At 38.6% G+C, this 14,281-nt stretch overlaps 1 long non-coding RNA gene and 1 pseudogene across 1 annotated transcript; both read left to right on the plus strand.

The window, feature by feature from the left end:
- Window positions 1-304: 304 nt before the first annotated feature.
- LOC125248079 lies at window positions 305-3,977 on the plus strand (annotated as a pseudogene).
- A 2,361-nt stretch (window positions 3,978-6,338) lies between these two features.
- LOC125248744 lies at window positions 6,339-13,454 on the plus strand. The gene is made up of 4 exons (XR_007180360.1): window positions 6,339-6,495; window positions 12,452-12,507; window positions 12,596-13,275; window positions 13,440-13,454. It is a non-coding gene; the product is annotated as an uncharacterized LOC125248744 (long non-coding RNA).
- The last annotated feature ends 827 nt before the right edge of the window (window positions 13,455-14,281 follow it).

Consider the following 14,281-nt stretch of genomic DNA (forward strand, 5'->3'; position numbering starts at 1 on the left):
CATCCGTGTTCAATAAGACACAGAAATCACATCAACATCTGCTGGATTATCACACACTTCACTCAATGACACTGTGACACATGATTCAGTGTGTGAGCTTGTGTTAATGACAGACAGTGTGTAATGATAGAAATAATAACGTGTGTGTAATATCACTTTACGATAATGTTTCATTAGTTAACGTGAACTAACAACACTTCTACAGCATTTATTAATCTCAGTTTGTGTTATTTTAACATTTACTAGTACATTTTAGAGCAAAAGTTGCATCTGTTAACATTATTTCCATGAACAAACACTGAACAGTTGTATTTTGAACTTAATGAAAGTCAGAAACTATTGTGAAATCAGTGGAACACAATCAATAATCCACAGTGATGGACCTGCTGCTCCTGTTTCATGAATGTTGTCGTGTTCGGCGTCTCTGAGACGGAAGTGTGTGTGTTTCTCAGGAGTGTGTGTGTGTGATGGCTGGGAAGGTGAAGTGGGTGACAGACATCAAGAAATCGGTGCTGATCAATAACTTTGAGAAGAGAGGATGGATCCAGGTGACGGACAGCGACGACTGGCACTTCTAGTGGCAAGAGCTCGATTCATTTGATCCGTTCACACTGACACTGAAACACAGCTGAACTAGATCCTGAAACACTGATTTGATCAGATCACTTCCTGTCGTCCGCAGGATGAGCATCCAGACCATCCGCAGCGTGTTCAGTGTGGACACCGGCTACCGGCTGACCGACGACCAGATGGTCAACCACTTCCCCAACCACTACGAGCTGACCAGGAAGGACCTGATGATCAAGAACATCAAGCGCTCCCGCAAAGACCTGGAGAAGGAGGCCAGTCCCTTAGCCGAAAGCGGGAAATACCTCTACCTGGGTAAAACCAGCGGCTGCTTTCTTCCTCTCTCGCTCACGTGTGCCGTCGCTCATTGTAGTCTCAATATGCATATATATATCAGGGCTGTCAATAGATTCATTTTTATAATCGCACACTTATTGTGAAACTAACAATACGCCATTTATCTTGTTTAACACGTCTATTTTGCCATCATTGCCTATATCCAGCAAAGTAAACCATCAGAATAAAGTGTGATTTCCACAAAACTGTATTTTTCAGCTTTGTTCAAGGCAAATTTAGATGTCTTTCCAAAAAAGGACATTCAAATTCAACCAAATTTTATGATTTAATATAATTCATACATTTATGTACACCAAAGCACCCATTAAAAAAAAATATCAACAATGCTTTACAGGTTTTATCTAACAATAGTTTTCAGAAATTGAACAAAGTAATCACATATAAAATAACTGCATAAAAACTAATTTGAATAATTAAATAAAGGTGAAACATTAAGTTACAAGAGTTCAGTCAAGAGTGATTTCTTCGTCTTGTTAATCGTTTGATTAACATTAAAACCCAAAGCAGGAATATTAGACTGCTGTCCCTTTAAGACATAATTCACAGATCCAGTACACTGAAACTGACACACATACGCTGTCTCGTTTCTCTCTTAACACATAACCTACTGTGTTTGTTAGGATACTCATTAAGATGGGCGTGCTGATATCGTTTTGTGTGAATTTGTCCGTTTAGGTGCAAGACTTGAAAGAGAATTTGTGCGAGAGTATTTGCGCGCTGTGACGCGGCTCTCCATGAACGCGCTTCGGATGAGCACACACACAAATCTCCTCACAGCGCGCAAGCTCTCTTTCGCGTCTCACGAATGAATGTTTAAATGGGAAAGGTTTAAATGAGTTTAGTTTCAACACAGAAAGCAACGTGAGATGTTCATGTCTCACCTCACTATCAACACCGGGTGATGACGGCGAAAATGACTGTCATAGAGCTTTCGGCACGGCATTGAACATTTCTGTACAACGAGTGACTGTTTTGTTCATGTTCTTTTGATCATCGCTGTTGTAACGTATTGGGAAACCAGAATGCACAACCATCGACTGAAACATTACATTAGCCGAATCCATCTGTCTGTTTTGCACGTTGTTTTCAACAATCCATATTATCGATGCGTCGTCAGATTTGGGATGCAAGCGCGCGCCGAACCATGAGTGGAGAACCGAACGGTTCCATCCCTAACAGCAACATACACAGGACAAATCCAAACATTATCCTGAATGTGTGTGAATGTACTGAAATGTGTCTGTGCATAAATACAGTGTGCGATCGAGATTTGTTTGCGCATCAATATAACTGACTCACGCGTGCTTCTGTACGTCACCGCAATCATCTTTACTTTGATTGCAATCCTCATTCATCAAAACTTTACTAGCGAGACGCTGGTTTGCTTTATCATATAACATAGTTTTCACATCATCTGGCCATACAGCGGTGGGATGTTTCCATGTTCCTTTCAGACAGGAACAGCGATGCGGGAGGACTCGCACTCTTCAGATACAATCACAGAATATGACAGAGAGTTTGTGTTTTAAAGCGAAACAGACACTGGAATGAGTAATTCTCTCTGCCATCTCTGATATAATCAGCATGGACTTAAAGATCATCTAACTGCGTGACATAAATTACATTATGACACAATTTCACATGCTTCCATAATGATGTTTAAATTATTTTAACGCATTAAGGATTTTGAATTAATCGCATGCGTTAATGTGTTAACATTGACAACCCTAATATATATATAGCTCAAACAACTTTCACAACTTACCAGATTGTCCGACCTCCTCACTCACTCACTTTCTTCCAAGCAAGATCCTTTTTATTCCTGCTTCTATAAAAGTATAAAAAGTACAGGGATGATTTTGTCCTCTGTTGTTTCGTATTCCTTCCTCCGCTCGCTACGTTGAAATCATGTCACTACTAGAGCACGCTCTTTTTCAACTTGCGCGATTCACGCGAATCATGCGTTATGCGTGTCAAATGCCTGAAATGCTCAATTCGCGCTAATCGCGCCACAGGATGTCTATTCGCGTCTTTGCATTGACTTAACATGTAAATCACTCGCGCTTAAAGGAACACTCCACTTTATTTGAAAATAGGCTCATTTTCCAACTCCCTTAGAGTTAAACAGTTGAGTTTTACCGTTTTCGAATCTATTCAGCCGATCTCCGGGTCTGGCGGTACCACGTTTAGCATAGCTTAGCATAGTTCATTGAATCTGATTAGACCGTTAGCATCTCGCTCAAAAATGACCAAAGAGTTTCGATATTTTTCCTATATAAAACTGGGCACTTCTGTAGTTACATCGTGTACTAAGACCGACGGAAAATGAAAAGTTGTGATTTTCTAGGCCGATATGTCTAGGAACTATACTCTCATTCCGGCGTAATTATCATGGAGCTTTGCTGCCGTACCATTGGTGAAGCAGGCGCTAACGGTCTAATCAGATTCAATGAACTATGCTAAGCTATGCTAAACGTGGTACCGCCAGACCCGGAGATCGGCTGAATGGATTCGAAAACGGTAAAACTCAACTGCTTAACTCTAGGGAAGTTGGAAAATTAGTCTATTTTCAAAAAAAGTGGAGTGTTCCTTTAACGCTTCATTCGTGTCTGGTGTGAACGCACCATGACTCTGACCGTAGATTTCATGCCGGTGACGTTCATGCTGCCAGCCGACTACATCCTGTTAGTGGAGGAGTTCAGGAAGAGCCCGTCCAGCACGTGGATCATGAAGCCGTGCGGAAAGGCGCAGGGAAAAGCTTCTTCCTCATCAACAAGCTCTCTCAGATCAAGAAGTGGTCCCGCGACAGCCGCACATCCACGTAAGACGCTCATCTTCAGTCAAACACATTAAATAGCTGGATTTCAGTCTGAACTGCTGGCGTTTGACAGGTTCGTGGCAGCGAACAGCGGGAAGGAGGCGTACGTCATCTCTCTGTACATCGACAACCCTCTGCTGATCGGCGGGAAGAAGTTCGACCTGCGTCCGTATGTGCTGGTGACCAGCTACAGGCCGCTCAAGTGCTACATGTGAGTATGTGACCGCCGCACGCCACCGCATCGCTCCGTCCGCACTGACCGCTCTGTGTTTCACGTACAAACTGGGCTTCTGCCGCTTCTGCACGGTCAAATACACGCCCCAGCACCAGTGAGCTGGACAACATGTTCGTGCACCTCACCAACGTGGCCATCCAGAAACACGGCGTGAGTCGCTCGCACCCACAGCTAGAGTCTGAGCGCTGCACACTGATTCAAACAAAAGATTCGTCAAGCTTCATGAAGTTTGAAATCACCCATCACTAGATACTGTGCAATAAAGTCCTTATTTTGTTGTTTTTGTGCACAAAAAGTGTTTTCGTCGCTTTATAGGGCTGGGTAAAAAATATCGCTTTCTCGATTTTAATGGATTCTCATTTTTGTTTTTATGGTGCACAAAAAATTTCATCAAAAAATATCTTAATTTGTGTTCAGAAGATGAACGATATGTTGGTATTTTGGCCAATTGAGCATGTTGAATCGGTGTCCGTCAGTGAGAGAGATCTCTGTGATTGGCTGTTCATCTTAGTGAACAAATCAGAGCGCGGGAATAAACGCAAAAGTAATGAAAGCGAGCAGAGAAGTCAAAACAGCTTTCCCTTTTGATTGATGAATATAGACTATTGATACCTGCTGATATAGAGCCATATTTCCTGACTAGGGTTGCAAAGGGGCGGAAACTTTCCACGGGAACTTAACCTGGGGAATTATGGAAATATTCCAATTTGGAAATTTAAAAGGATTTTATGGGAATTTATGGAAATTTATTAGAATTTATGGGAAATTATTGATAGTTTTAGTAATTTTTTATAAATTTATAATATTTATATATAATGTATCATATAAAAACAAATATAAACATTTTGTTTGGTCATAACATGAAATAACAGTTATTTATTTTTTGCATTCAATTAATTCTAATTTTGTAAATATGTGAAATAAATATATTTTTATTGCAGCATTTATTTATTTCAGTGTCACATGATCCTTCAGAAATCATTCTAATATGATGATTTGATACTCAGTTATTATCAATGTTGGAAACAGTTGTGCTGATGAATATTTTTCTGGAACCTGTAATACTATTTTCAGGATTCACTGATTAATAAAAAGTTAAAAATAACAGAATTTATTCAAAATAGAAATATTTTCTAACAATATAAATCTTTACTATCACTTTTTATCAATTTCACACATCCTTGCTGAATAAAAGTATGAATTTCTTTCACAAAAGAAAGAAAAAAATGACTGACCCCAAATTTTTGAACAGTAGTGTATATTCTTACAAAAGATTTATATTTTACATAAATGCTGTTCTTTACATTTTTATTCATCAAAGAATCCTGAAAAAAGTATCACAGGTTATAAAAATATTCATCAGCACAACTGTTTCCAACATTGATAATTGAGCATCAAATCATCATATCAGAATGATTTCTGAAGGATCATGTGACACTGAAGACTGGAGAAATGATCACAGGAATAAATTATATTTTTAAGTATATCAAAATGGAAAACCATTATTTTAAATTGTAGTTCTGTTTGACAGTATGACTGGGGGAATGCACAGCTGTTTGACCAGATCCACTGGATCATGGTGCAGTCGCTCAAAGCCGTGGCTGTGAGTCCAGATCATGAGGAGCGATTGTTCTGATGAAGCATGAACACGTCGAGCTGAAGCTCTCAATCGCAATAATGTGTTCCAAATTATAAATGTTTCTTGAGCAGCAAATCATCATATCAGAATGATTTCTGAAGGATCATGTGACACTGAAGACTGGAGTAATGATGCTGGAAATGATCACAGGAATAACTATATATTCACATGATAAACAGTTCAATGTCAATATATATTAAATATAGTGTATAATAAATAAATACAGTGAATATATCACAGTTTTACTGTATTTACAATCAAATAAATGCAGCCTTGGTGAACAAAAGAGACTTATTTGAACAGTCTTTTTTTCTATTTAACAAAATATTTACTGTATTTCTGTTTAGTTTCTGCTGAAAAGGCTTTAATAAGCTGTTCGATGACAGATTCTCACTGTGACAACATGCCCCGTTACTGTGTTTGACTGTGTTTACACTAAACCCCAGAAATATTCACTGGATAAATATATATTGTGTTATATATAAGACTGATAATGTCGTATATACTTGTAAAATGAATAATATTTTTAGTATTTTTCTGTTTTGTGTGTCTTTGACAATCCTTCAAACCGGATCGTTTTTCAGGAAATAACAAGATTACGAATTATGAAATTAAATCAATATTAAAAATATAATCTTTTTTGTTTCATTTCGCTGATAAATGTCCTATTTCTACCACAGAAATATAAAAATAACAAAAGTAATATGTTAGTACGCGCTCCTGAATGTCGAGAGCAGAGCTCGTGCGCGGAGGGGATGTGACGTCAGAGAGGCGCGCCTCCCTCCGCTCGCTCACTAGTCGTTGAATTTCGATGAAAAACGGGAGAAAGTCCGAGTCACATCGACACGGAGCGGCGGATCGCGACTGTCACACACTCAGGTAACGATAAAACATCGCGTCTGCCGCGGCTCAGCGCGCGAGCGGCACTTCACACACTTTTGTCGCAGTCTAGAGAAAGTTTGTGGTCAGAGAGAGTCCGATCATCGATCACTGATGACGGACCAAACGCTGTATTCACACAGGCGCTTCAAATCTCCATATCCGAGTGTTTATACTCTTACTCGACACCCGCAGCGGTGTGTCCGTAGGGCGGGGCGCGGGCGCTGTTCGCGTGGGGCTTTCCGTGGTCCGTTTTTACTCTTTCTGTGTGTTTAACGCGGTTTATTTGAGTGACGTGATAACACTGCAGTGTCACGTCACACTCTCTCTCTCTCTCTGTGTGTGTGTGTGTGTGTGTGTGTGTGAACTGACTGAACCTGGTGACAAACTGGACTCAAACCCACTATGGCGTGGTTTACTGTCATTAGGATTGGGAAACATGTTCATGGCCTTAAATCCATTCAAATAATGTTTACATTTTGATAATCAAACTTTACAACCTGTAAAAATAATTATTTTTTCATTGTTTCAAAGTAACTTTACAGAAAATCATGATGTCAGTGTTTATAATCTCTTCCTTTATCAGATTAGAGCTAGTCGATAATATAGTTTATATTTTGCGACAGTGTAAATAATCACGCGGTTGAGATGTGCTGTAGTATATATTGATGTTTTTAGATTGTACATTACACTGTAAGTGTATATAATATATAAGTATATAAACTGAGGCGAGATGAAGTGACGGAGCCATGAACAATATCCATATTTAACAAGTTATGGAGTCAAATAAGACCGCCGTCGACTAAACTGAATTCATGTGGATTAGTTTTACGACCTCTTTATGAACTTTATGAAGCGTTGAAGTGGTAGTTGCGTAGACTGTCAATGGAGGGACAGAAATCTCTCAGATTTTAGGGCTGGGTATTGACACAGTTTTCACGATTCGATTTGATTACTATTCACATGCTTTCAATTCGATATGGATTATTTTGGATGTAGTATTTCAGTTACAGTACATGGGGAAAAAAAAGAATCTCTCAACTAATGCTGTAAACTACACATGAGAGTCAGCTGATATTAGCTATAGTAATATTGAAGGTTAAATTAACTTATTTATATACAAACACTTAAATTACACTCAGTGATGTTTTTATTATAAATAAAGTTTAGAATTACATAATCATATTTCTACTCCAATTCGTTTTTTTGAAATATAAACATTTAAATCGTGGCTGATTTATTCAAACATGCATTAAATATTGAAGAACATTAAAAATGATAATGAATATGTAACGGTGCATAGCTATATTTATCTTTCTAGAGTTCACTTTTCTAGCTGACTAATGAGTTTATGGTCACTGAATGTGTTTTTCTGAGGTAAATGTGACGTTACGTGACATTGTTTACAAGCTTTTATTGACGTCTTTCCGAGGTTGAAGCACTGATTGAGCGATTACATGAGACATGATACGGATTTCAGTAAGTTGTACTGTATATTTTAACATACCTTCAGATGTTCATGTTTATTTCTCTGTAACTGGTATTAAAGCGGAGGAGAGGATGATCACATGCTTCTCTTTAACTGAGGCGCTAAAGCGATCTGTCACGCCACATTAAACAGCGCCAAAACCGTATTTATTTTTTAATCTCATAATAAGATGGATGTCATTTGCAACATATTACATATTCTGCTCATTCATCAACTGAAAACAGACTAGACTAATCGATTCTTGGGATTTAAGAATCCATATCGGCTCGTAAAAATGAGGATCAATTAAAATCGAGAAATTGATATTTTTTACCCAGCCCTATCAGATTTCATCAAAACTATCTTAATTTGTGTTCTGAAGATGAAGGAAGGTCTCACGGGTTTGTAGATTAACATTGTCAGCCCTTAAAACACAAAAACAAACACACGAGCTGAGCTGAAATTTGAGAGCTCACCTGTTTGGTGCAGAGCTATTATTATTATTACTTCAAACTATACACAGAAAAACATGTTCCTAACCTGAAGCAAAGTAAACATTAGCTGAAATACAATACAATCTTCATTTAGTTTAAGTTGAAGCATGAAATAAGGGTCTAATAATTCATTAAAGTATTATTACTTACATATAAAATGTAATGTAAAATGTTAACAGGAACTGTACTAGATCATGATTGAGACTGAAATAACTTTTATTTTATGATTTCATAAATATGATTGTGTTTGAGTCGCACCACATGACCGGAGAGACTCACCGACTGAATGAGTTTAATTTGGGTGAAGTCATTGATGACTGGTGTTATTTTGGTATAAGAGGGCGGGTTGAGACGCTGGGTAATCATGTGTGTGTGTGTTCATGATGTGTGACGCTGAAAAACATCAGACGCTGCTGCAGGTGTGTGTGTGTGTGTAGCTCAGCTGTCAATCGCTGACCTCACCAGCCGACCAATCAGATTCAGGCAGCCTCGTCAGCGCACCAATCAGAACGAATCGATCTCCTCGAGTTTATTGATGACTCTGGTGTGTGAAACATTTAATTTCAATGCGACTGAATGGATTCTGATTGGCTGTCAGTGTTATATGGAAATGAGTGTTTAACGCTAACTGATGCTTCTGGAACAGACACTGTATTGAGTCACATGATTGAAGATGTTTTCATGCAGTGACAGTCAGTGTGCTTCAGTTCTTCAGGAGATGATCTTGTGTGTGTGTGTGTGTGTGTGTGTGTGTGTGTGTGTGTGTGGCTCAGGGCATGTTCCCGCATCAGTGTGTTGTTGTTGTTGTGTGAAGCACATGTGACGCTGTTGTTCTGCTCACTGAACACAATGAAGGCACAGCTGTGATTGACCAGCACTTTCTCTCTCACTGCACACAGAAGGGTTGTGGGTAATGAGGGCGCCGTTCATTCACTCCTCCACCTACACTTCCTGCCGGCGCTGAGACTCGAACCCATGACCTTCGGGTTACAAGTCCGACTCTCTTATTAGGCCACAACTGCAAAAGAGAATGAATATGTAATCAAGTGCATATTTCTCTAGAGTTATTTTTTATGGACACTGAACGTCTTTCCTGAGGGAAATGTGACATTACGTGACTCACGCCGACATCTTTCGGCGGTTGAAGCACTGATTGATCGATCACATGATTGATTTCAGTATGTTGTACTGTACCTTCTGATGTTCATTCATGTTTATTTGCTGCCGTTAGTAGTAGGGCTGGGTAAACAATATTGATTTCTCGATTTTAATCGATTCTCATTTTTATGAACCGATATTGATTCTTAAATCCCAAGAATCGATTAGTCTAGTCTGTTTTCAGTTGATAAATGAGCAGAATATGTAGCGCCTCCCATCCAATAAATCGCAATAATCTTTGTTACTTTTGATATGAAGCAAAGTCTCAGATTTCAAATGACGTCCATCTTATTATGAGATTCAAAAAATAAACACAGTTTTGGTGCTGTTTAATGTGGCGTGACAGATCGCTTTAGCGCCTCAGTTAAAGAGAAGCATGTGATCATCCTCTCCTCCACTTTAATACCAGTTACAGAGAAATAAACATGAACATCTGAAGGTATGTTAAAATATACAGTACAACTTACTGAAATCCGTATCATGTCTCGTGTAATCGCTCAATCAGTGTTTCAACCTCGGAAAGACGTCAATAAAACTTAAACAATGTCACGTAACATCACATTTACCTCAGAAAAACATATTCAGTGACCATAAACTCATTAGTCAGCTAGAAAAGTGAACTCTAGAAAGATAAATATAGATATGCACCGTTACATATTCATTACAATCTTTAATGTTCTTCAATATTTAATGCATGTTTGAATAAATCAGTTACGACAGCCGCGATTTAAATGTTTGTATTGGAGTAGAAATATAATTATGTAATTCTAAACTTTATTTATAATAAAAATCATGTTTGTATATAAATTAAAGAGACTCAAACACATTAATTGATGAATTTAGTGACGAATTATAAACATAATGTTTAGTGAACTTAAATTCACGTATTGACTGAGAACAGCACAGACTGAAAGGTTCATTCTAGAATCGATAACAGTTCATTAAAATGAGAATGAAAATCGAGGAATCGCTGCACAGCTGACACGTTTACCTGTTGTAATGTGTTCATGTTGAACACAGTGGACACACGCTCATTAAACGCCACTGTTTCAGTGATTCTGCCCTTCAGAAGTGTTTGGTGAAACTGAAAAGTGAACGTTTCTGTGCGTCACTAATTGACCGATAGATTTTCAGACTGAAATTGGCCAGTTAGTTCATGTGTTTCTTCTCCACCAATGAAAACAGCTGTACATATAAACATAAAGTGCATGTCTGAGCTGAAGTGATTGCGTTATGATAAATGTGTATCACATGACGTATGTGAGGTAAAGCATCTCGACAATGTGACATTCCAGTGATCTCACGTCAGAAACATGCACAGACAGGAACACAGGGGATATATTTATATCAGCAGTGAGCTGAAGAACAATCTCTATTGTGTGTTTGGACGAGAGCGAGCGAGCGCAGCGGACACATGATTCTCACTGACTGTCCCTTTAAGAGCCTCAGCGTCTAGAAATTTCCGTGTTCCTCTTTCCCACTGTGAGGTAATCTGATTATGTAATATTGTTTGAGTCTCTAAATCGTGGAAAGTATGAGTTTGCTCAGTGTGAGTGTGATAAAGCCGCTGGAGGAATGGCAGGAATGTCCGTCGCTTCCCTGGAAAGTGTGGCGCTGTTTTCAGCTCACGGGTGACACACGTCTTGAGGGAAACTGAAACACAACACACAGTTTTCTGTTCATGTTTTCAGCCCTGGTCTTAGTTTCAGTGCTGCTCTATCACAGAGTGGGATTTACTGTCTAACAGAAACTGTCAAATTTAGGATAAATAAATGAAAAGTAGGGCTGTATTATCCATGCACATCATTGTTGTGTTAAATTCATGTTCCTGGTAATCTTGAATCAGAATCTCTTCAGCATCTCTTCTTTTCTCTGATGAAGAGGGCGGGGCAACCTGTCACTCACATGAGATCCACCAATAGCAAACCACAACCATCCAATCAATTCCCCACAGACAGAATCAAGCCCCGCCCTACATTTGTTCTTGTATGCAAAGCCGTTTCACTCGGATATACGGATATAGCTCAACTTCCCTTTCATGACGACTTTAAGTTTAGATTGATATATTCAAGAGATAATCAGTTTATCATCCATGTTATGATTTAAACTTTGTTTGCTAATAAAAGATAAAGGAATTGTTTAATTTTCATTTGATTACATTTAAAAGATCAATTAAATTAATGGTTTATTCCTAAATTTGATTACCATCATTTATGATTATAACTTTGTATTAAATACTAAATTCTTAAATTAATTCAACTTATTTATTGGACATTAAAATTTTCAAACATTTAATAAATTATTAAATTGTAAACGTTTTTTGAATTCTTTTGACTTTTTGATTAAATTGAATTAATCCATTAAAACGTTATCCAGAAAAAAAAGTAAAACTCATAGAGTGATAAAATGTAATATTTGATAAACTTTTATAAATTAAAGTTAAATTCTACAAGTTTTATTATTTCAATTAATTAGACATGACTTTTTATTTAATAAAATTTAATTTAACCATTAAAACAAATTCAATTAAAATTAAAATTTGGGAAAATTAATAAAATTAATTAGGGAAAAAATAATGAATAATTTGGGATGAAAGTAAAAAATATTTTTACCAATGTTAAAACAGGCTGTTTTCTATGTGAATATATTGTAAAGTGTAATTTATTCCTGTGAATCATTTTCAGCATCATTACTCCAGTCTTCAGTGTCACATGATCCTTCAGCAATCATTCTAATATGATGATTTGATGCTCAAGAAACATTTATAATTCGAAACGGTCATATGTTTGTGTAAACTGATCCATTAAGTGTTAATTTGACTGTCATGTGGTTTCAGCCATGTCAGACTTCCACGACTCTCTGGTCGACGTCTCCAGCGACAGCTTCTGGGAGGTACGTATCTCTCGTCAGTCACCGCGCGTGTTTGTGTTCCCGTTAGCGTCGCGTGTCTGTAACGCTTCTGTGTGTGTGTGTCCGTCAGGTGGGGAACTACAAGCGCGTGGTGAAGCGCGTGGATGATGGGAACCGGCTGTGCAACGACCTGATGAACTGCCTTCACGAGCGCGCGCGCATCGAGAAGAGCTACGCGCAGCAGCTGAGCGAATGGGCCAAACGCTGGAGGCAGCTCGTGGAGAAAGGTGTGTGTGTGTGTGTGTGTGTGTGTGTGTGCTCGTGGAGAAAGGTGTGTGTGAGCGAGTGTGTGTGTGTGTGTGTGTGTGTGTGTGTGTGTGTGTGTGAGCTCGTGGAGAAAGGTTGCGCTCTCATCGCCACTGACTCATTTCTCTCTAGAAATTTGCTTAATCTGAAAAGGATGTTTTGAGATGGTTACTAGGCTGCTGAGTGTGACCTCACTTCCCCTAAACACTCTAAAAAGAGCTGCTGATGGGATTGTGAATCATCTGAGGAAGCCTTATATTGAGGAAGTGGAAGTGGATCAGTGCTTCTCAAGACCGGGAACTTATGTGACACGTGTGTGTGTGTGTGTGTGTGTGTGTGTGTGTGTGTGTGTGTGTGTGAGAAAGCTGCTTCTGAAACCATCACTGAACGTCAATCTCTTCCTATCATCCCATGATGTAGTCCACCCGCTGGCGACGCCCCTGTTTACGAGTCACGACAGGCTTCGTTAGCTCCGAGCGCTGCATTTCAAGCACCGTTGATCATGTATGTCTGTTGTTCTTTCTAAAAAAAATATTCTAGATTATGAAGAAGAATCAACTGTACATGTGTGTCACGTGCGTCTCGTCCAATCAGAATCTAGAGGCGGGACTTAAGTTTGAACTGGAGTGATTCATTCACTGTTGGTGTGTGTTGTTGTGTGTTCACAGTGAGTGTCAGCTGCAATCTGAGATAAAGAGAGCATCAGTAACCATGACTGAATTTGACTTATTTTGGGTAGTTATTGAGGGTTTTTAGACCTCCTCCCATCTCTGATCATATCTGCTCTTTTCTTCCCGCACAAATGCTTCCTGAACCTACTACAATTATTTTAGTAATGTTCATAAATGCAAAAGCCGTAACTTTACCATATGAAAATCATTCAAATACTAATTTCTCATTTATCTAATTGGTTAACCATTAATTTTGCTATGTATTATTATGATAAATACCTGATATTGCTGAAGAACCTAAAAGAGCACAAACCTTTGGATTTTCTTTTGTGAAAACATGAAAATATATGAACGTCTATGAAGATTTACGTCAGAACGGCTTTGTAAATAAGCCCCATGTTTGCTGATTGATGATAACGATGATTCGAATGACTTTGCAGCAGGTGTTCAGGAAAGCAAAGTTCACCCAGAGTTCCCAGGAATGCTGCTTTCTGATATGGTGTCGTGATCTTTGATTTGGTCATGTGCCGTTATCTTTCTGATAATGTGCATTATCTTGGATTCATAACATTCCTGTATCCAGCTGCATTAGATGAATCAATCCTTCGCACAGTGTTGTGAACGTTGCTCTCTGACCTGTCTGTTTGTGCTTGGTTTCGATGGCGCACACACAGCTGTCCTGTAGCTTCTGGCGTTAGCTTCATATCATTGTTTAGCTAAAGGCCATATTTAAATGTGATACTGAGGAAGAAGCAAGTCAACACAGAAATGTTTCCATGTGAACTACTTTCTAACGTGTCGCCCTTCGCTCTTTGGTTTTGTGTGGTGCGGCTCTGAGA

Source organism: Megalobrama amblycephala, linkage group LG1 (assembly GCF_018812025.1).
Source record: "Megalobrama amblycephala isolate DHTTF-2021 linkage group LG1, ASM1881202v1, whole genome shotgun sequence".
Lineage (NCBI taxonomy): Eukaryota > Metazoa > Chordata > Actinopteri > Cypriniformes > Xenocyprididae > Megalobrama > Megalobrama amblycephala.